We start from the raw sequence: 22,649 nt of genomic DNA, 5'->3' as shown, positions 1-22,649 counted from the left end.
CCGACATTTCAGACGGCAGTAAGAATTCCTTGCGGGCTAGTTGTTTGATTACTGAAAAGAAGCGAACTGCCCAAAGCAAACGACGACGCAGAACAAATTAACGCCAGTCTTCGTTGTATGTGTTACACTTGCTTCTTCATCTTCGTTCACGTCTTGAAGTTCGCCTCTTATTCCTTTCCAAGTCGAAGTTGCGAAGTTCTTTCTTCCCGTCTCCGATGCCTGTTGAAGGCTGTCCGTTTAATCAATTTTTTATTCCAAATGTAATCAGATCAGATCAGAAAGTATCAGATCTTGTGCTCAATGCAGGGCACTCGGTCGGCTTTCGCTTGTTTCATTCAAACGCAAGCAAAACAACACATCCACATTTCATGGTTGCAGCAGAAATTTATTCTAGTGAAAGGCCCTACGAGGACTGCGACATAACTAGGGCCGGGCAAGAAAACAATCACTGTTGCAGTATGATGACAATGGCGACGACGACATGACCACGGCATGACGACGGCAATCATTAGCGGACGTTTAAAACAGCGAAGAGCTGCGTACGATAGTGCCGCATGAGAAAAGACGAACGGAAGGAGCGCTAAGCGCCGAGACGACGGGTAAACGCCCTTTCCGGCCATTGCACTCGAAATAAGGTAAAGAATTTCTCCTTTCCATTTCGTTTTTACTTTGCAGGCATACGTCATTATAGTATGTTCTGAGGATTGTGAGCCTCAGTGTCCACTCGGAACGTCAGCCTACCACCTTCATGGTACAAAAAGTTTTATTGCAATATTTATACGCCTTTAATATAACGCAACCGGTCCTAAACGACGACTTCTGACTGCTGCTCAAAAAGAGAAAGAAAACATAGCAATGCCCAAACAGCGAACTGGTGGTTTCTGTGCACGATGATGCATGAAACGTCAAACACGGGGTGACGGCTACCGTGCTCGTAGGTTTTCTGCGCTGTGTCATCACAGAGTGCCATGGGTGCGACAGATAGAAAAGGCCCGGCTCTCTTGCGCCCAAGAAATGCGTTGTGAAACGAGGGTAGCCTTCGGGGTACCGTCAGCCATTTGAACCACAGTGGCTGCCGCTCAGCACAGGGCACAGTCGAGTTTTCGTAAGACGCAAGACACGAAAGTGATAAATTGTTTTCTCACGCTAGATATCCTCCTATACCACAGGCTACCAAATCACTTTTGCTGGAGAAATCATAGCTCACATTTTCATGTTTCCATGTACTGACGCAGTCAAAATAACGACAGCTATTCTGTGGGAAGAAAGGACCGTTTGTTATATGTATATTTTAACTTTTCGCTGCTACTGATGAGTGCTGGTGAAAAAGCTGCAGACGAAAAGCACCACGTATGAAAAAAAAGTCAATTTGCGCGCGTACTGCGTTTTTTGGTTTCTTTTTTTAATATAGTCATGTTACAAGCAGTAGTGTCCGTAATTAGCGTTCACTCCCTTGGAATAGTTGTTACGCAATTGATAGGGCATACGATGGATTACAAATATTGCCAGGTCGCCCTACGTTGACCATGACTAGGTATTTCTGAGCTCAAGCATAATGTATGTTCTCATGTAACGGTGCTATAAATTTTCAGTTTGTCTGCGTCAAAACTTTATGCTTTTAATTCTGTACTTATTATCTTTATATAGGCGTACTTAGACATAACACAGCAACGTTTTGTTATGAATCTCGACTAAACGAGCATATACGTGCGGCTGTCATAGGGAAACAAGCTCGGATAGATTGCCAGGCAGCAAAAGGGTGCATCAAACGCGTAGGTAGGCGACAAGATCGTACTACATTGCAACAAAAGTGTTAGGGTAACTATTTTAATAAGGTGAGATAGTATATACAAAATCTCATCTTAAAGCAAGTTGCTGCAAATACTTAGGTAATGTGTGCTGTAGATTTACATGTAGAACTCATGGTTCCCAGCTGATTGCTAAATTTAGAAGCATACCGAAAAATAAAAAAAAATGAAGAATACGGTTTTATTCAGCAGACAATAGCGTAGAATTAATATCACTCCAGTAACGCTGCTGGGTGTCAGGAACTGAAATTGCTCTTGGAAGTTGCGTGAATTCTCGCATAGTATGTTAACATACTAAAAGTTTGCAGCCGTGATGAAAAGAACATCTCTGTTATCTTCGTAAAGAAAAAAGAACGACTAAATCAACGGAGCAGGAAGCATGCCACGATATTTTCCAAAGCGTCTGAAAAATGAGCTTCCTTCTCCTGGAGATATCCACAGTATTCCACAGCACAGTATGCATTTTTTAGTCTTTAACTTGTAGTTCCCCAAGGGCAGTCCATTGAAACAGTTTTATTAACGCAGGAGAAACCAAATTTTCTTCCTGCGCTCGACATGTTCAAGAAATCTTCAATAAACCAAAGTCTTGCGACGTTCCTATATTACGCAAAAGCATATGACTCAAGGTTCGTTCGTTGAGTCATGCAGACTTGCCTTTTCGCACAAGCGAGCAATGTTCCTCCCAGGGGCGGTGACAGGGGTCATGGCGCGAGCGGCAGCCAAGCGAGCCGGAGTGAGCGGTGTCCTGGCCGTGACGTCACTCGTGAGAAGGCGCCACTCCAAATTCTCGCCGCCGATAGACGTTTGTTGTGTGTGCGCTTTGCCTTTTTGATCTGGACTGACACATCAAAAAGGTTAACAGTTCCTCCTTTGCACACTGCTACCGCCTACAAGGTAGTTCGTATGGTGGGCCCTAGAATTATGTCCAACAGTCAAACAGATGACTATTCTCTCGAATATTGCCTTTTGGGAGGCGTGTTACCCTGCTTCCTTTAACTCCGATTCACAACCACGCAAAAGATGAAAGTGCTGCGTGAAGACCACAAGCTACCGTAACTCACCTCACCTATATCGCTGTCATTTAGGGTTAGATACAAAATAAGGATTTCAATTGTACCTTTCATGAGGCCGAGGAGAGCAGCCCCAGACAAGCCCATTAGGTTTCATTAGACAATTTTAGAATAGCGTTTGTTGCTTTACGTGCGTTAAACAACGTAATTAAGCATGCCTTTGCAGGGCATCATTGTGTGCGCCACTTCAGGACGTTTAGTTTAACGTACGGGTACAGTTAACTAGAAAGGGGCAGTGCAGCGCCTGGAGGCAACCACGCATAGGGGCACATGACGCTGCTTTGGGTGCACGGAGCGGCGGCGCTGTGATCGCTTAATGCGCAACCACAAGGAAGAAATATTCGACGGATTTTCGGCGTCGGCGCCAACCGGCATCAGGCGACGGTGGTCGGCGGCATTGAGAACAATGCGCCGCCGGTTCACGCTCGCTCGGCGCCGCAAGACTGAGCAGGCCAGACTGCAGCGCCGACAGCGGAAGTGGCGGTAGAAGCAAGAGGCAAACAAGCTATGGCCTCCGAGAGGGCGCCATGCGCCATCTGGGAGGCCATAGGTTCCATTTAGGTTCCATTGGTGTCGTAGGTGCCACTTACAGACCGAGCTTCCGGCGTCTTCACGGCAAACATGACGCGTGCTCGAAGCGAATAGAAGCGGGTATGCTAGGCCTAAGCTACAGCCGCGTCGGAAATAGTCCATTTTTCTTGTTCTTGTAATTTTTACTGCAGTTATCGAGCACCCATGGAGAAAGTTATCGAAGGCAGCAACCCACCGTACCCATCCAGGCCTCACCAGTGCGTGCTATCGCCGACAGGAACGGACGGAGGGCAGAAAATGCCCTCCGTCCGTTTGATGCTAACAAAATTTAAGACTAGTACCAGCATAATCGGCCTGGGAAGTGCTTTAGGTTCTATACTCTTGTTGATTCTGCCGAAAATCATTGCCGAATAACGTGCCTTAAACTGACTTGTACCCGCAAAGTATGCTCATCGAGTGTTCTTGCAGTACTCTTTCATCTGGCTGTAAGCATATGCTAACAATCATTTGTGGGTGCAGAATATTGGACACTTAAGCAGCCATCTCGTTAATCTTTATTTTGCGCAGGCCACAGTTCCGCTTATTAACCAAATCGTTTTCAGCTGCACTGCCAGATTATGAGAAAAGGCGCCTCGCCTCGCCTCTTGTCATTCTGTAGCATTTAGTGGCCACGGTGCATTGAGCCTAAAGAATTGAGCTGATATTACAATATAAAGGGTGCCTGTTTGCTGTCATAAGAATACTCTGAACACAAACTGTCACAAATGTGTCAGCCTTAGTTATGTGATTGAGGCCAAGCAATGAGGACGAACTGCTGACAAAACTTTCAGTTGCCCCTGCCCACTGAATAACTGATCCCTGTATTATATTGGCCACACTCTTTTGGCCAGTGTGATACATTTCTGTCTGGACATAAATGTATTGCCCGACCAGATAAGATATTTTCAAACCATAAATTTTGGAACTATACACGCGGACAGTTTTTGTTTTATCACATTTTTCAAGCAATACCAAAGCCCAGCTTAGATTAACATCAGCTTAACTTATGCACGCAGTTGACTTGCTGCATGTGAGGAAAAAATCATTGCGTAAACAATAAGAATTAGTCGTGTACAGCATCTATTACGTACTTATGTCTTGATTGTATAAGTTGTGCTGTTCATGTGACGGACACAGTGACATGTAAATAAAAAATATATGCGGATCTTGCGTTCTCGCGCATGTGTGTGTAAATAAAACAGCACTCCTATGCAGGCATGTCGCACCAACTAGACCCCCCCAAAGATGTTCTATAAGGTATTCAGCTGGTCTTATTTTAATTTTGCCACATCTTGTAGTTACAACATTTCAAACCTGTATGCAAAGCAATTTATGGACTGTATCCGCTTTATTCATGTCAGAATGCATATTTTAGACCAAGAACAGTACCTGAGGCAACAGCTTTTTATTTAGCCTTTGCCATCAATTATTAGAGTAGTCTTGTAAATTACGCCATCTACGCAACTCAAACATTTGTGTATAGTATACAAGCATTGAAATAGTGAACGCAGCTACGCTACCTTGTATACTAGTGCTGTCATGTGTTCTTCAGTCATACATGGTGACAGCATTTGGTGTCATGAGTTCTAGGCCAACTTTGACTTGGGCCTTTTGGTCAAGTGAACGCTCCCTCTTAAGTCAATTTAATGGACTACCACCGAACCGTTAGTTCAAAGACCAATTCCTGTATGCTGTTGGCCAATCACATTGTGTGCTGAAACTGTCTGATACATCACCTACACTAATAATCACACAGCTCAACGTGCTGCATGTACTTAAGTAGCTGACAGAGGCAGCTGAAGATGTCGCACTTATGCATCCGTCACTCATCACTTGAAATATGTATGAATGTGGGACCAAAACCTTCGTGAGCACATTGCTCACAACCATGCGACAGTACAATAGGGAACTAAGCTTTAGAATAGTGTCATCATCTCAGCTGGTTTGTCATGATGCCCTTTATTAACACGGCAAGCTGGGCAAGTTGGTGATTGAAGAAGTTCCTAAGGGTGGGCCGCGCAACCAGGACGAAAGACAAAGCGAAGTACACGGTACGAGCGCAGACTAACAACTGGTTTATTTTTTCAAACAAGGGACTAAAACATACAGAAAATGTAAACACGTGTAAAGTGACGCTTACAAGGGTGAAAGGGTGTTAGCCTATCTTTCCATTCAAAAACTCAGTTTCTTTATCCAGCTGAGCGATAGAAGTCTGGCTGACGCATGCGCCTGAGTTCACATGCATGGAGTAGGCTTCCACAATCTCGCGGTTGATTTGATTCCTCCATTTATGCAATATTTCGGTTTGTTAAAAAACTGGTTTGCATGAGCAATATCTACAATGCGCGGCCTGATTCGAGCCTGTTTCATTCCTGATCGCACCTTGGTGCTCCCTAAGACGGATGTTAAGGCAGCGTCCCGTCTGCCCAAAGCACTTTTTGCCGCACGAAAGTGGAATGACGTAGACCACTCCCACCGAGCATGCCACAAGCTTCGCCGAGTGTTTGACGCGGCACACAGCCTTGGACGCCTGTTTAGGTGTATTTACAAGATTGCAAATCTTGTTTAACGAGTTCTTTGATGAAAAGACGACTTGAGCACCCTATTTTATGGCTCTTTTTTAACCCATGCCCCATCTGTACATGATTGTACATGATTTCTGCAGCAAACTTTTAGTGGCTTTTCCAGAAGTGGCTTTTCCAGAATACGTGGCTTCTGGAGGAGGGGGGGGGGTAAGGGGCGTATGTGACATTTTCAATCCGTGCGTGCACGTTTTCGATGCTGCTTTTCAATTCGTGAGCATTTCTGTTCGCGTCAGGAGCAACAAGTCCGGCTGTTCGACGTTATTCATTAGCGCAGTTTCTGTTTTCATCAAAGGCATCACCTATAATGTGCTGGCGAAAGGTCCGCGAAGGAGAGAACAAGCGTGCAACGTAACAGCTTAATTTACACTTACTTTCGATGTGGCGGGGACTAGCTATGTACCTGTAATTCCCTTGTAGCGTGGTCACTCGATTGCGATTATGTACGAGCCGAATCTGCTCACTCGGGTTCGTGTAGACGGTCGTGTGCGCCCGTAGGATTTGTAAGCTAAACAAACTTGATCCGTATTTCCGAACGTATAGGTGCCATCATTTTCTATCGTGGTGAAAAACAATTTCGGGCGGAACCATTCATATGTTGGCGGATTAGCCAGCCAAGCTGTCAATCGCAGACCAAGCAACTATGGCCAAACTCCGCGTCCAGAAACATTCTTTTGAATTGGAAATTCAACCCAGTGAAACTCGCAGGAGGTGCCAACTCACGCTTCTGTCACTTGGGCGCCGACTCGAACGCCCCAGCGTGACGCCTACGAGCGGTCTCCAGTGCGCAATCTCGACAGCGTGGCTAGGTTCCAGCGGCGAGAAGTGACGCGCTATAGAAACTTCAGACACCGCTTTTGCATCTGCGGCAAAAAACAATACGGATTTCAATTTCTTATCGTAAGCACAAAATACAGACCAAATAAACGGAGTGCTTCGGGAAAAAATATGAAGAATATATCCTGAGCTCGCCAAACATATAGGTGCGTCGCAGTGGATGCTAGTCTGCTTCGTCTGCTACTTTTCAAGAGCGGTCGAGCGCAGCGCCACCGCTGCTAGCGATGCCACCGGAGGAACGCGGAGAGTGCCGCCTACGGCAGTGCACCTTCTAGTACACTGTAGTATGGGAACAGAAACGTAAAGAAAACATTAAAAGATAGGACACCGCCTGGTACCTCGTGGCAAACGCATCCAAGCGAAGACAATCCATTAGCAGTCATTCTACTGTTGCTATGCGGACGCGTCTTGTCAAGCCTACGGTTGCCGGAATGGTCGAACGCTCTCAGACATTGGACGTGCTATGCGCTCATAACTAGCCTTTCAGGCGAGTTTAGATGAAGCGAAAGCTCATTTTAATAGTTACTGGCGATCAACGAGAGTGAGAGCATAGCCATCACGGCACTTCGCGACGAAACGGGAGCCATGGGTGCCGCCATGTTCGACAACAGTATTTCTTAGCGTCCGTGAATGTTATGAACGTTAAAATCGCCAAATAACGTACGTTATCACAGAGCACGTAAACCAAACAAACCCAATAACGTTCGGAGCATGCACAGTAAGGACAACACTATTTCTTTGCGCACGCAAGGCGTTTACGTTTGGTTGCAAATGGTATTCTGAAACAATCGAGTCCCATCTGCATGAACTTTTTCAATGCAATGGAAAAGGGTCAGTTCTATAAGTTCGGCAGCCATGATCGAGCTTGTTTAGCTCACAGATCTTGAGTGTGCAGACGACAGTCTATACGAACTTGAGTGAGCAGATTCGGATCGTACATAATCGCAATCCAGTGACCGCCTGACAAGGGAATTATACGTAGCTATTCCCCGCAACATCGAAAATAAGTGTAAATTAAGCTGTTACGTTGCACGTTCGTTCTCTCCTTCGTAGACATTTCAACAGCACATTAGAGGTGACGCCTTGGATTAAGACAAATACTGCGTGAATGAACCACGTCGAGCAGCCGGACTTGTTGCTCCTAGTGTGAACAGAGGCGCTCACGATTTGAAAAGCAGCAGAGAAAATGTGTATGCGCGGATTGAAGAAGTCACATACGCCCGCCCCCCCCCCCCCCCCCCCCCCCCCCGCCCCCTAGAAGCCATTTATTCTGGAAAGGTCACTGAAATTCAGCTGTAGAAATCATGTCGCGCCCGCAAAATAAACACCGAATGAGCAGGAGGAGAGGACCAGCACAATAATGATGCCGGCAGACAATTGGTGACTTCGCTGAAATGGCAAGGCAGCTAATTGTTGTATTTATAGTGACCACGCTTCGGCGAGCAGTTTAACGACCCAGTGAATATACTTCGTTCAAAGGTCATCCGAATCATGTCCCAATGTCCACGCATCATTTCATATACAGACAGAACAGCTGCTGGAAGTCAGTCTCGGATATCCTATTGCGATTGTCCCAAGAATATCCCACATGGGCCTATTCCGGATATTCTACTATGAACGTCCCAAGGTCATCCCACCTGGAGCATTTCTCACATGCACGTGAATAATTGTCCTCCGGTTGAAGGTGTGCCTCATAAGTTCTCTCGTAACAGAATTATGTTTTCTCACATGCTAAAATTACAACCCCAAGCTATCGATTCTGCAGCTCGCGTTTACGTCATACTACGCATTTCATGGCGCGACTTACTTTGAAAATTGCAAATTATTGAGCAAGGCAATTACAGTTGCCGGAAGGCCTAGACGAGTGAGGAGTGTGCTGCACTTCCGTACACGTGCGTGTGCGCGTAACACATGTGCATACAATATATCTGTTCTCGATGCGTGGGCGCTCTGCTCCTTGCATCTATCACACAGTCTGGACTGCGACCGCAACTTACATTATGACGAATACTATGCAGCATTACGTTTAGATAAACTGTGATTTGCCGCGTTTCGCGCTGACCGTTAGTTGGCTAGTTGCAGCCGCTGAAGTGAGCATGTGCGTATGTTTTTTTTTATCGTATTAGTGCCAAAGCGTCAATGAAACAGCTTGAAGAAAACGTGTGTGTGAAATTTTGTTGCAAACTTGGCACACCTTTCGCAGAGACATTTCAATTGCGTAGCGAAGCACACGGGGAGGTCTGTATGCGTCGCACGCCGTGCTATGAGTAGTTTAAAGCATTTTGAACATGGCAGAATGTGGGTCTGTGACGATCCCAATCCTGGACGACCTCCCACATCAACAGATAATGACCATGTCGAGAGAGTTCGGGCTGTGACTCGTGGAAATTGTCGTTTAACTGCTGGAGAAGTTGCTGATGAAGTGGACATCAGCGTAGGATCAGGCCATCAATTGTTGAGTGATAAACCTGGGATGAGTTATGTGAGTGCAAAACTCGTGCCGCGTTTTGTGACTGACGATCAGAAACAGACCTGTGTTGAAATAAGCCAGGGACTATTTGCTACTGCCAATGACAACTTCCTTCAGAACGTCATAGCAGGCAATGAGACGTAATTTTATCGCTATGATATTGAAACGAAGGTGCAGTCATCGCAGTAGGTATGCAAAGGGTCTCTTTGTAAAAAAAAGCACGCATCAGTCAGTCAAAAATCAAGGTGATGTTGGTTGTGTTTTTTGACTGCAAAGGCATGGTCCACCAGGAATTTCTAACCCTTGGTCAGATGGTAAACAAGGAAGTCTGCCAGGAAATTCTAGCGCGCTTGAGGGCTACTGGGCGCAGCAACAGGCCTGCATTGTGAAAAGACCAGACTTGGATGTTGAATCATGACACTTCACCGGCTCAGGCGTCGCTCCTTCTCCGCAGCTGTCTAGCAAAACATGGATGGATGGATGTTATGAGCGTCCCTTAAGGAACGGGGCGGTTAGTTGCGCCACCAAGCTCTTCCTATTATATAGCCTAATGTCCTACCAAGGTTAAAAACGAAAAAAATAAGAAAAAAAAACCATGATAACCCATAACCAAATTTCCTGACCCCCTATTGTGAAGTTTCTTTTTGTACGTCTCCGTTGTTTGTAGTTTCCTTACTTTTCTTCCACTAATCTTCCAATCGCCTCTTACTAATCTCTATTGCGGACATGTTTACTTTCCCCCTGCTCTCGCTGAACCCAAGGGCTTCAAGGAGTCCAGTGGTGCCTAAATCAACCGCTGGGCCGATATCTTCACATTCTAATAAAACATGTTCCATCGCTTCCCTAGCTTTACCGCAGCAAGCACATGCTCCTTCGTTCTTGTATCTCGCTTTATAGGTGCGCGTTCCAAGGCACCTGATCTCCTTTCGAAAAGTAAAGAGCTTCCCTTATAGTTATCATAAATTGTTTTTTACCTGATTTCGTTTTTTCCTCTCAAGTGGTTAGTCATAGCAGGTTTCTTTTCCATTGCCGCCAACCATGAGATTATTTCAGCCTCTCAGACTTTCCGCTTGACGTTCTTTGTTGCTGTGTTGCTCACGCTACAGGCCGGATACTTGCTGGTAAGCTTCCTAGTTCTTCTCCTCTATTAATCAATGTTATTCCTGTACAAATACATGAACACTCTCCCAGCCCATTTACTTTCTTCTATATTCCTCAGTCGTTCTTTATAATTAATTTTACTGTGAGCTTCCCTCACTTCAAAACTTGTCCAGCTCATATCACCCTGCGCAGCTTCATTTGTAGTTTTCCCGGGAGAGCCCAGTGCGAGACATCCGACGGACCTTTGGTTGCCGTCGAGTCCTGATTGTACCCCTGATTGCAAGCAAACAACCACATTTCCAAAAGTAAGTCCTGGAGCCATTATTAGTCCTGGAACCATTATTAGTCCTGGAACCATTTCCACATACCCCGGAGCACCTCGTACCTATTGTATCCCCATAGCGCTCTGTGCTTCATTATGGCTGTATTTATCTTCCCGTTTATTATTGTTTTTCCCTTTGTTTCCATATATCTATTGCCTTCGTTTATCCATATACCAAAGTATTTATATTCTCTTACCCGAGGTATTTCCTGGCCCTGTATCGCCACTGTCTGTTCACTGTTTTCATTGAATACTTCAACAGCTGATTTTCTAACACTAAATTTGAAACCTAAATTGTTGCCTACCTTGTCCAGATATTAGCCAGACGTTGCAAATCAATTTGCTGGTTAGCCAGGAACACAATGTCGTCCGCATAAAATAAACCTAAAAGTTGCTGTCCTACTACTGTATCCGCCGTTTGTATGAAAGATTAAACCCATTATTACTTTCTTCTAGCGGCCTCTCCATCCTCACCATGTACATCATCAACAGCAGTGGGGATAAAAGCCACGCCTGCCTTAGTCCCTTATTGATATCAACTTTCTCCTCGCTCCTCATCCCCTTTCATTCAAAGCAAACGGTAATTTCTAGGTAAATCTCTCTCAAAAGCTGTAGACAATCGTCGCCTAAGCCTAAGGCTAAACATCACACAGCCGTTGTGCGCCATCTACCGTATATTCTGGACTTAGCCCGAACACATTTTTTCATGTTTCCTAAACTTAAATCCACGTTGAGACGATGTGTTCTCCAAACCATAGAGCAGATTCAGGACAAAGCGACAGCGCGCCATCTCAGAAAGTGCGTTCCAGGAGGCTGCCTACAAATGGAAGAAGCGGTGGGAACAGTGTATTGCCTGTAGAGGGGACTATTTTTAGCGCGGTAGTGCTTTGAATGTTGTACAATAAGGAATAAGGAGGTTACATCAAAAGTTCCGTTTCTTTTTGAACACACTACGTATATATAGTGGTCTTCTCCAGTCCCCACTGTCAGTTGTACTTCGCTCCTCCAAAAGGCAGGAAGTGTGTCCAGTGAGCTCCTGAACAACACTTTGCAATGTGGTGAAGGAGGTTTAAATCATGTATCCCGGACCTCACAGCAGTGCGATGTAATGCGTTTCTCTCGCATTTACCGTAAAACTAGCATTAAATCTTTTCCCTCCCCATGTGTAGTGCAGCCAACCGGTCAAGTCCATGGTTAACCTCTCTGTCTTTCCCTCTTCCATTCTCTCTCCACATCTATGATTTTCGCTTTCTTTTCTGCGTGGTCTGTTTCGTCTGTTCTTGGACGAAGTACGAAGTGAAGTAAACCTGGCTGGACTGGACGCAGGCCGCTATGTTCGGATTCATAATGCGTCGATTTAAAATCCATATTTCGTATGTAACCACAAATGAGAGCGATATAGGCGAGCTGAGTCGCGGTAGCTTGTTTTGAACTAGCGATGCTCTTATCAGCATATTCGTTTTTTGTATGGTTGGGAACCAGATTGAAGGGCGGGCGGGTAGCACACTTTTCCGAAATAAATCATGCGGAAGAATAGCCCTTTCTTCGACGGTTGAACGAATGTCAAGAGCCCACGATACGAACCATCTCCAAGTCATTATCAACGTACAAAGGAGGAACTCAGATGAAACGTTTTCAAGCGGATAGACTTTTATTTATCCTAAGGATATCTTTACTGAAGTTTCCTCCCCTGTCATCATATGAAAGCTGATAATTAAGCATAGAAATATTCTTTATTTTTGAGATCGCCTTTAATGTTCAGGTTTGCTCTCTTTTGCAACCTTTTAGATTAAAAAGTCACATGTGAATATTTTTTTATATTTAGAACATACTGCCAATCCCATATGAGATTATTGCAGTATGGGCACAAGGTTAAACAATAAACGTGATGAAGTCGTAGTAAAACTGTAAAAAAAACAAATACGGATTCTAAATAGCAAACTTAATAAGTAGCAACATCAAAGTGAGAAATATAAATAGGTGGTAAATATGTATATCTATACAACCTAGCAGTATTTACAAAACGTTGCAAAGAACGTTAGCAACTCGGTGCCGTAACATCAAGTGAAGAAGGCGCGCAAGTTAATCTCATAATTGATAACCCAGTAAGTAGCTTTAAAGAAGTGACAAACAATGTGTAAATGACAAACTATTGGTGATAGTGGGAGTTAAACCACTCCACTGCCTTATGGCTAGCGGAAAAACAGATTATTTACCACAGTCTGAAAACGATATTCCTGTAGGGTGTACGAATGCTTAAGTCGTGTTATTCTGGTGTTTGCGATGGTAACGTACTTGGAAGTACTGATGTTTAGCTTATGAATTAACTTGTGTAGTAATTTCGACCGTGCGAGTGTGGTCGGTTTTGAATTGTGAGTACTCCGGCACTATTTAGGATAGCACTTGGAGAATACGTAAGTCGATATTTAGTGAAGATGAATCTAATTGTTTTTTTCTACGCCCTCTAGCATGTTAATTAATTGGTTAGTCGACGGAAACCAAACTGAGATAGCGTATTCTAGGGTTGATCTCTCATATGCATTATGAGCTACCAATTTAGTTTCGCGTGGAGCTTGGTGTAGACGAGACTTAAGAAATAAAAGCCTGCTTAGGGCTGTAGAAGTAATACGATTAACTTGGGAGTCCCATCTAAGGTCAGACATTGGTGTTAGACCAAGATGCTTGGGCTCTGTGACTCCTGTTATGGGATCATATTTTATGTTGTAAAGGAACTCCTCTACATGGTGTTTTCTTGTTTTCTCGAAAGAACACATTTTTAACACTAAGGGTTGTTTTGGTCACTTTGTGCACCACACAGAGATTAATTTCAGTGCATTGTTTAGGATGACGTGGTCATCTGGCGAAGTAATTTCTTTATTCAGTATACAGTTGTCAGCGAAGAGTTTCATGTTGACGTGAATGCCAGTGGGCAAATCGGTAATATAAACTAATAGTGCAGGTGCTGAACGCCGCATTGGGGCACACCAGAGGTAAACTGAATTAGTTTAGAATTCGAATGGCTAATCTGTATAAATTGTGTCCGGTTTGTTTAGCAGTCCTTTATCAATTCGATAATGGGCCCCTTCCCGAAAGTGAACTCAAATTTTAACATTATTTTGTTCTGTATAAGGTGATCGAATGCTTTTAAAAAATCAGGGACGATAGGATCTGCTTGGCTTTGGTTGTCTATGCCACTGGAGATACTATGTATGAATTCGATTAGTTGAGTTACTTTGAACCCTGACGAAAACCATGGTGAACCGGCGATGAAATTCGGTTTTCTTTGAGGTAAGTGTTTATGTGCTTCAGGATGATGTGCTCAAGTAGTATACTCACTGTGTTTGTGAGAGAGATTGGCCGAAAGATAGAGGGCCCATTTTTATTTCCTGACTTGTGTGCTGGGATAATTTTAGCAGTCTTCCAGTCATTTGGTAAAGTACATGTAGATAAAGAATTGTCACAGGTTATGGTTAAGTGGTGAGATATTAGCTCAGAATACCTTTTAAGAAAAGCATTTGGAATTTGATTTGGTCCTGCACTTTTCTGATTGTCTAAATTCAGTAATAGCTTTAGCTCACTGGCCCGTATTACCAGTAGAGGTCCCAGAAATATGTTAGAACAAGGTTCAAAGTGTCGCAAGTCACCTTCGTTTAGTTTAAAAACTGATTGAAAGTATTCATTTAAGTTGTTAGCTCTGGCTTCATTTTCTTGCGGCGTAATTTCGGCACTGGGGTTAGATTTTGGCGAGAGGTTGTTCCAGATTTTATTAAGAGAGGACATCAAAAAGTTACCGAGAGTGTTTTCAAAATAATTGTCTTTAGCTGCCTTTATTTAAGCTTTCATAGTGTTTATGGCTAGGTTAGGTTACTTTTCAAAGTGTTTCTTAACCTTCTTGCTCTTCGTTTCGTGTGGATGATGTCAGCAGTAATCCAAATTTTGCGTTTCTTTCATTGTTCACGTGGGCACATAGTTGTGAATGCAGCGAAAGGTAATAGATTTCAACATTTGCCAGAGGGCTTCTACGTCACAATTGCGAACGCTGACTGGCTGTACGAAAGCGCTCAGTTCATGGAACAGATGGTCTACTCTTTTGTTGTCAACTCTGTTGAAATCTAGAAAATTAGTGATTAGTTTTTGTGGCAAACTAGTGCCTTGAATAGGGAGAGAGCATGTGCTTAATTTATGGTCCGACATGCCATCGATTAGGGTTACTTTAGCTTTACCTACCGAAATGTGTTCACTCAAAATATGAAGTCAACGATGTTAGAACTGCTTCCTTGGACACGTATAGGCTAATTCATAATTTTATAGAGTTTAAATACGAGCATCATGTCTGTAAGCATATCCGAGCATGTGCCTCTGCTTTCCATAGTGTGCCAGCTTATGTTGGTTAGGTTGAAGTCGTCGACTAGAATTAGCCGAGCTCCAAAAACGTGTGTGAACATGTATGCATATCATGACTGCATGACATTGATTTCGTAAGAAAGGCTTTGATAGACGCAGCCGACAACAATTTGGTGAGGGCTGGAGAGTAGTCTGCAGAAAATGGCTTCCACGCCTTCTATGTTCGGGAGAATAGTAAAGGGAATTTACTTCTTCATAAGAATCGCTACGATGCCGCCTCGAGATATTTTGTCTTTACGAAAAATAGCATAATTTGATGGCGCCATTTCGAAATCTCTTACATCAGTTGTCAGCCACGTTTCAGTCACTGTTACGAAGTCAGGTTCGATGCCTAGAAGCAGGGATTCAAGAGAAGTTAATTTTCGTATTATGCTGCATGCATTTATGTTAGCAAAGCTCATTTCTCGGTCTGCTGCGGGTAGCGGGGCCGTGGCGCACATTTGTTTGTTCCTTCGTTTTTTTTAGGTCTAGACACGTCAGATGGGTTTTCAATGAGGATTACCTTGTTGATCTGAGCGTCCCATCGGTAAGTGTTGCGATTTGAGCGAAGTTTATCGCATGTAAGAGAGACTTTAGCTCTCGAGTTGTTCTTTGGTTTGGCGGAGTCCCAGAGTCTTTTTCTGATGCCGCGCACACGGACTGAAAAATCCTCTCCAATCGAAAAGTTCGTACCTTTTAGTTCGTAACAGTTTTTTAAGACATTCGCTTTATCACGGAAGTCGAATAATTTCATTATAATAGGCCTAGGTTTCGCATCTGGCTTTCCAAATGTGTGGATTCGCTTTATGGTTATTGGTTGAAGTTTTACAGTGCTCTTGAGAGAGATATATATATGCAAATGAAAGAATGGTACGGAGATTAACTAGAGTAAAAGCCTCCGGTTTACTACCCTGCACTGGCGGAAGGGAAAGGGGAAAGAGTGCTCTTCACAATTATGTCATTAATGAGTCCTTCAAGTGAGTGCTAGTTTTCACTAACTTCTGCTCAGCCGTAAACAATTCGGTTGGATCGTCCTGTACTGTTTTCGAGGTCATGTATCTTTACTTCTAGTTAACATACTACATGCTGTAAGTGCAGGATTTGGTCAACGCTGGACGAAATCTTGCTTTCTAGATACGTTAGCTTTTGAAGTTTGGCATCGATAGAATTTAAACGGTTTTCTTTAACATCTTTAAGGTCTGACACTGGCAGATACCTTGAGACATTTACACAATAGACCACTGTCGGAGGATCTCTTGCTAAGCGCATGTAACATGTATCTTTATTTCTAGTTAACATACTACATGCTGTAAGTGCAGGATTTGGTCAACGCTGGACGAAATCTTGCTTTCTAGAGACGTTAGCTTTTGAAGTTTGGCATCGATAGAATTTAAACGGCTTTCTTTAACATCTTTAAGGTCTGACAATGGCAGATACCTTGAGACATTTACACAATAGACCACTGTCGGAGGATCTCTTGCTAGGCGCATGACCACAGAGTTGGCAGACGATAGAGACAATGCGTGCTCTTTCACGTTTCTTAGGCGACACGGGCCTGAACTCACGCTTGTGATACCAGTTATGCAATGTGTCCTTCACCTCGTTCCTCCCATTATCATCCCCCATTGTGACCATTTTTCTTCTCTTTTTCCCCTTCCCTTACGTAGAGTAGCAGGCCAGACGCACCATTTTCCGGTCGACCTCTCTATACATTTTCCAGTCATTAAACTACTTCTTTAAGGTCTTCAGCAATTTCTTGTAATTGCTTGGTTAGCTGCGCCGCGTCAGGACCAGGGTTGGTCTCGACATCCCCAGCCAAAGCAATTTTTATTTCAAACAACAAGTCATATAGAGGCAGGCCCATTATCCCAGGGCATGGCAGCACAACCAAGCAAAGTTCGTTCGAGCGGAAGCATTTACCGAAACGGTTGCTCACCTGCACGAGGTAAAGGAAAGGGTTACTCTTCATGCCTGCCGTGCCTTGTGACGAGCCCAGGTCGGCTTCCCGGTTCTTTAGTGCTTCAAGGTGCCCGCACTGCCGCCGTTGCACCATCGGATGCGGCGTCCATGCACAGAGCCGTCGAAGCACCGTGGTCGGGACGCCACTCGCCTGCTGTGAAGATCGGCTGCGCAGACGGGCCGTGGTAGCTTGTCTAGTTGGGCAGACGGGTGACGTAGCTCTCCGATCTCGAGCCACCGTTCCACCATGCTGATGGTATCAGCACGAGTCTGCCGATAAGCTGCACGAAGTAAAGAAAATGGTTGCTCTGCTTGCCTGCCGTGCCACCGTGCCCTACCTTAATATATTATTTCGTTAAAAGTGTAAACGCACACAACAAAAAAATTCCTAGTCCATTTCCCAGTATTCACTCAATGAAAATATAGCACGTCTAGACTGTCACGTTGTAGTGATGTGAAAAAAGAGTTGCAAACAAAATGAGTCGGGAATCTAGGTCATGATTAGGCGAGCTTACGTTGGAGAAGAAAACGTCACTCAAAGCACAACGATGGCTGTGCGCAAAGTCGTCCGTCGTCGGAACCTGATTTACGGATGAACACATCAGTTCATAAGACTTAAATGTTCGCATATTGAACCACAAAAGTTTGCGGACCACGGGATCTCAGAAAACGTTCAACTTCTCGGTAGCCTGGTTACATTAGTCAGTAAAACCGAATATCACAATGCTGTTCGCATGTACAGGTAGAGATACGTAAATGCGGATACTAGGCTGCGTTTTGAGGCTGCGCAGATATTCAGCTTTTTCTCAAATCTCCGTAAAGTATTGTGGTTGGCGCTACATTATAGTGCAATCTCCAGCGCTCGCGCGTGATCGAGAATGTACTATTAGCGTCAAATGAAATGTGAACAGCGGAGCAAGCGGCCCAAGCATAACTGAAGGTATAGTGCGCGCCGTGCAGTCATCACCATTAGCAGGCGCGCACATCCGGTTTGGTCGCACTGCGCGGTCACCCTCTAGTGAAATAATTTCGCTTCCGTACTGGTTCTTATATTTGAAAGGGAGAAAATAAAAAGAAAACAGAATCTAGTATATCGCAGTTTATGGCGAGTGTTATCGCACAGTTCGACGAAACCATAAGTGCCATAGGCGGTCAAATTAAACGCGAACTGCGCGAACAGTGGGACGCGTGCTGCAGTTTGCACCATCATGGTTAGATATACACTCGCTCATGCGGTTTGCCGTTTGTGCGCCACATTCATTCTTTCGGTCGGCAAACTTGCACAGTGCGGCCAAGCCGGATGTGTGCGCCTGTCAAAGGCGATGACGGAACGGCGGGCACGAAATCTTCACTTATGCTTGGGCCACGCGCTCCACTGATCACGTTTCACTTGACGCTGATAGTACGCCACTATTCGCTTCATGCGCGCCATCTGATTGGATAACACTACTTCGCTGTTGAATTGGCTACATTATTATGGAAAGTTCAAATACGTGCAGGGGCGTCTTGAGCCAAGCGATAACTTTGTAATAGCGGTTAGGCACCAAAGAGAGCTCAACCAAAAAAGAAAAAGAACAGTGCAGTGGCTTTAAACATTAGATGAAACAGTGCACGAAATAGAGGGGACCCCCAAGACTAGCACAGCGGCGCGCCAACATACCAAGAAGTGATCTAAACACTTTATGATTACTGCTATTTACTAAGCAGGCATTTCGTGTGCCAATGTAGCCGTGTAGTCTAGGGGCGCTTCCATGACGGGCACTGTGTCGGAGCTCATATTTCACGTGACTATATATGTGTCAGCAATGATTGTCAAAATCGCGGTGTGCTTTCCTTTAGGTTTTAAAATTATACAGCCAATATATATACCGCAATGGACCCATCCTAAAATTTCAATACTTTTCGTTCTAACGCACATGTCCGCGCTGCCCCATCCAGTACAGAGTACTGAAAAATTTATCCGATGCTTTCCTCCAAGTAGCTTTTTTATTTCTAATGATGGTAGGAAACCAAGCATGATGGCACAAACGCCCACAAATCTAATTGGGAGCGTATACAATGTTCTCGCACATTTTGTTTGTTGTACCGTAGCGCTGAACTGTTTCTTGTATAATGTAGGGGAGAGTATTGTAAAGAGGCAGAAGTGCATTTTAGTTTAAGTGTATGAACTTTATTTGCATCAAGAAAACGTGTCCACGCGTTCGCACCTGCTTTATCGGAAGAATTAAATTAAATTATGGGGTTTTACGTGCCAAACCAGAATCTGATTATGAGGCACGCCGTAGTGGGGGACTGCGGACCACTTGGCGTTATTTAACGCGCGCCTTAATCTAAGTACACGGGCGTTTTCGGATTTCTCCTCCATTGAAATGCGGCCTCCGTGCCGTAGTTCGATCCCACGACCTCGTGCTTAGCAGCCCAACACCATAGCCACTAAGCAACTACGGCGGTGGCTTTATCGGGAGCCTACTGCGCCATGAATATTCCGGCGCTATTGTTTTAAAGGCACCAACTATCTTTTTAAACATCGATCAATGTAAACCTTGTGGCATCTTTTTATCATTCCAGTGAATTCGCATTGGTAACCTCTAGATACGTAGTATGCTGAGCAGTTGTGTGCGTAATTAATGAGGCGGGATTAACTAAGTTTATAATAATTAACCTTAGGTAACTAAAGCAGTAGTTTGGATCCCGTCCACGACATTATGTAGCTGAGCGATGAAGTTTTCATTAAACATGCTCCTGTAAAAGCTATGCGAACAAATATTTTCCAATTAAACGCTCTCTGAAAGCGCAACTGACGCGAAAAAGGATCGTCGGTAACGTCGACCTGAGCACTACCAGCCTTATAGCGATATTGTCATCAATGGTATGGTTCCGTGAGCATGTTCCTTGCGGCCAGTTCGCTCTCGATTTTTGTTCAAGATTTTTTTTCGAAGGCAAGTAGTTTGAAGCTTTAATGTCAATATAGCAGTGAATGTGTGCCGCCAAAAGGTTATTTGGCGCGTCACTGGCCTCAAGACATTGCGCTGCATGCCGTCGAGGCAAGGAAGATAACAAAGGTGAACTACTTAGCAGCTTCTCACGGGGCCGTGCCGACCATCGTAACGAAATCGAGGGTGGCATATTGACGTCCGAGCCGCTTTCTTTTCGCGTTTGTTTTACTTTCAGAAATGAGATAATGCCATAAATGTTGTGTTGTTCGTTCTTGTCTTATTGATTTAAATACGGGTTCCAATAAACTATATCCCATTTGTCTCGGAAGGTAAGCGTACGCAGGGAAATAAATACTCGCTCACACAAACACGCACACCCACAACTCACTCGCACGCACAGCAAGCACAGATGCCACATACGTTTGCCAACATACACATTTACACGCGCCCATCCACGCACAAAAGTGTACGCATACACAAACGAGCGTACGTTGGCACACGTATAGACGCATTTGCGCACACGCAGATGCAAATGGAGAGACACAAACACGCGCGCACGAGCAAATGCAATTGATCATAAATAGTGATTTTAAAAAGGAAATGACTATTGATTCTGCAAATGCAAGGGCACAAGCACGCACCCTCAAGACGTCAACGTGCATATAGGCGCTGTCTCCCTCGCTGCCGCTACTCCAAGACCTGCGCGTGCAAAGAGATAGAATGACACTCGCTATGCCATCACCGTTCCAACGCTAGTCGTAACAAATCGCTTTACGGTTTAAATTGGGCGCTTCTTCAAGTCAGTGTTCCCTCTGCCAGGAAAGTGCAAAACAATTTGATCCTGCCGCGGGAGTTCACCGCCCATCTCCGACCGAAGCACTGCTTTAACGCAGCACAAATGTTCCGACTAAGTGCCTCAAATTTATATGTCGTTAGAAGGGATTACCCACTCGGCGCAGTCAGTTGAAACGTTTTAATACACGGCCGGTGCCTTGAAAGAAAGTTTTCTAAATATTTTTCCCAATCAGTTACGTTTGTGCATTGCCGTGAAGTTCCACACAATGGAATGAATGAACCAACGAACGCAAGTTCGCGTGCTACACTACACATACACAAATATGGGTGCTATAACGTAAAGCTATTCCAAAGTTTTTTATTCCAATTCTGCAATCAGCCCACCACGATTGGTCAAAAACTTTTTTGGACCACCCCCACTTGACATGTCTGTCACGCGACGTCACGAAAACAGCGATAGCTCCCCATCTGATATGACGTGTACACACTGATTATGCGTAATTTGACCGAACGAAACAAAAATAGTTATTTCTGATTCGACGCCTTTTTGCCATTAGCCCTCGGCTATTGGTCAAAGGTTTTCGGGCTGCACCCACTTCACCTGCCTCTCACGCGACGTCACAAAACCGCAAAAGCTTACCGCGTCAAAGTGACGCGTACACGTTAAAGATGCATTAATATGCCGAACAAAACTGAATTTTCTTCTGAATAGCCTCAGGCTGCCCCGTTCCGAAAGGAATAAAAGATGGCTGCCGCCGATCGCTCCAGCACTGGCTAATCACCCCTGCCGGAGAGCATGGGTTTATTTGCGTGTAATAAATCTTTTTCCGTGGCCGTGTAACGCTTTCGAGAACTTTCGGCACGTTTACGATCTCGTTCTGCCAACTCTTCTTTGCTGAGGATCCGTTTTAGCGTTATTCTTAACTTCCGTTGCATGCCGCCGCGATTGTCGACGAGCCACTGCAAGCTAAGTAAGAGAAAGCGGACCAATCGCAGACGCCGGCACCACCCGCTTCATCTGGTATCGATATTCACTGCAGTGACTCGGCCCCATCGAATCCCTCTCCACTTGAGCATGCTCCTCGCCTCTTGTGAGCCAATTAGATAAGACAGGCCGCTCAGTGCAGGCAATCTTCGTTTTTCAAGCAAGGTGACCTCCTACGAACGAGGGGAGCATCTGATTGGTTTGTTCAGGCAACCATGCGGGTGACCGCCCCATGCTTGTCTTGCGTCGGCGGTTACACAAATTTGTCGTCAGGCGATTGGAATAAAAACATATTGGAATAGTTTTACGTTATACGGCTCATATATCTTATGTTTGAGCGAACACTTTCAATTTTTTTTTTCTGCTGCAGGAAGCAATGTTCTAGTCCATGAGCTGGTCTAATCATAGAGCCGGACATTGCTTACATAAAAATTGAAACGCATAATCGACTAATTAAAAAAAAAACAATTACGTTCTTAATTACCTTTTGCCGCATTTTGCAATTTACAAATGCTAGCCGAGGAGTTAGCAAGGCGGATCCACATGGAACGAGTTCTCAGGATGTCGCAAGTTTCGAGATATTAATTCCCGAACTTAGCGGATATATGCATTGGTGTTTCAGTTACTTTTGTGCTTCAGTGCATAAAACGGCGTTCTGTTATGAAAGTAAGTGGAATGAGAGGGTATATTTACCGCAAGCTGGACGGCGAGTATCTCGTAAATGGTGTCATTCCCACAATTCGTTTGAAGTGAATATGCCTTACAGTCTGACCCGCCAGAATTTGTAAATTGCGATATGCGCTATAGGGTAAGTATTTAAAAACATAATGA

At 44.5% G+C, this 22,649-nt stretch overlaps 1 long non-coding RNA gene across 1 annotated transcript in view; it reads right to left on the bottom strand.

The window, feature by feature from the left end:
* Nucleotides 1–1,725: 1,725 nt before the first annotated feature.
* The window catches only part of LOC129380607 (uncharacterized), a 36,500-nt gene continuing 15,576 nt past the window's right edge, over nt 1,726–22,649 (bottom strand). Inside the window, exons 2-4 of the long non-coding RNA XR_008608775.1 lie at nt 20,680–20,737; nt 17,080–17,383; nt 1,726–2,641 (exon numbers count right to left, since the gene is read on the bottom strand). This is a non-coding gene — a long non-coding RNA (uncharacterized lncRNA). The remainder of the gene's footprint in view (nt 2,642–17,079; nt 17,384–20,679; nt 20,738–22,649) is intronic.

This window comes from Dermacentor andersoni, chromosome 1 (genome assembly GCF_023375885.2).
Source record: "Dermacentor andersoni chromosome 1, qqDerAnde1_hic_scaffold, whole genome shotgun sequence".
Taxonomy (NCBI): domain Eukaryota; kingdom Metazoa; phylum Arthropoda; class Arachnida; order Ixodida; family Ixodidae; genus Dermacentor; species Dermacentor andersoni.
The sequence above is the reverse complement of the archived record's forward strand: the minus strand, read 5'-3'. Positions and strand labels throughout refer to the sequence as shown.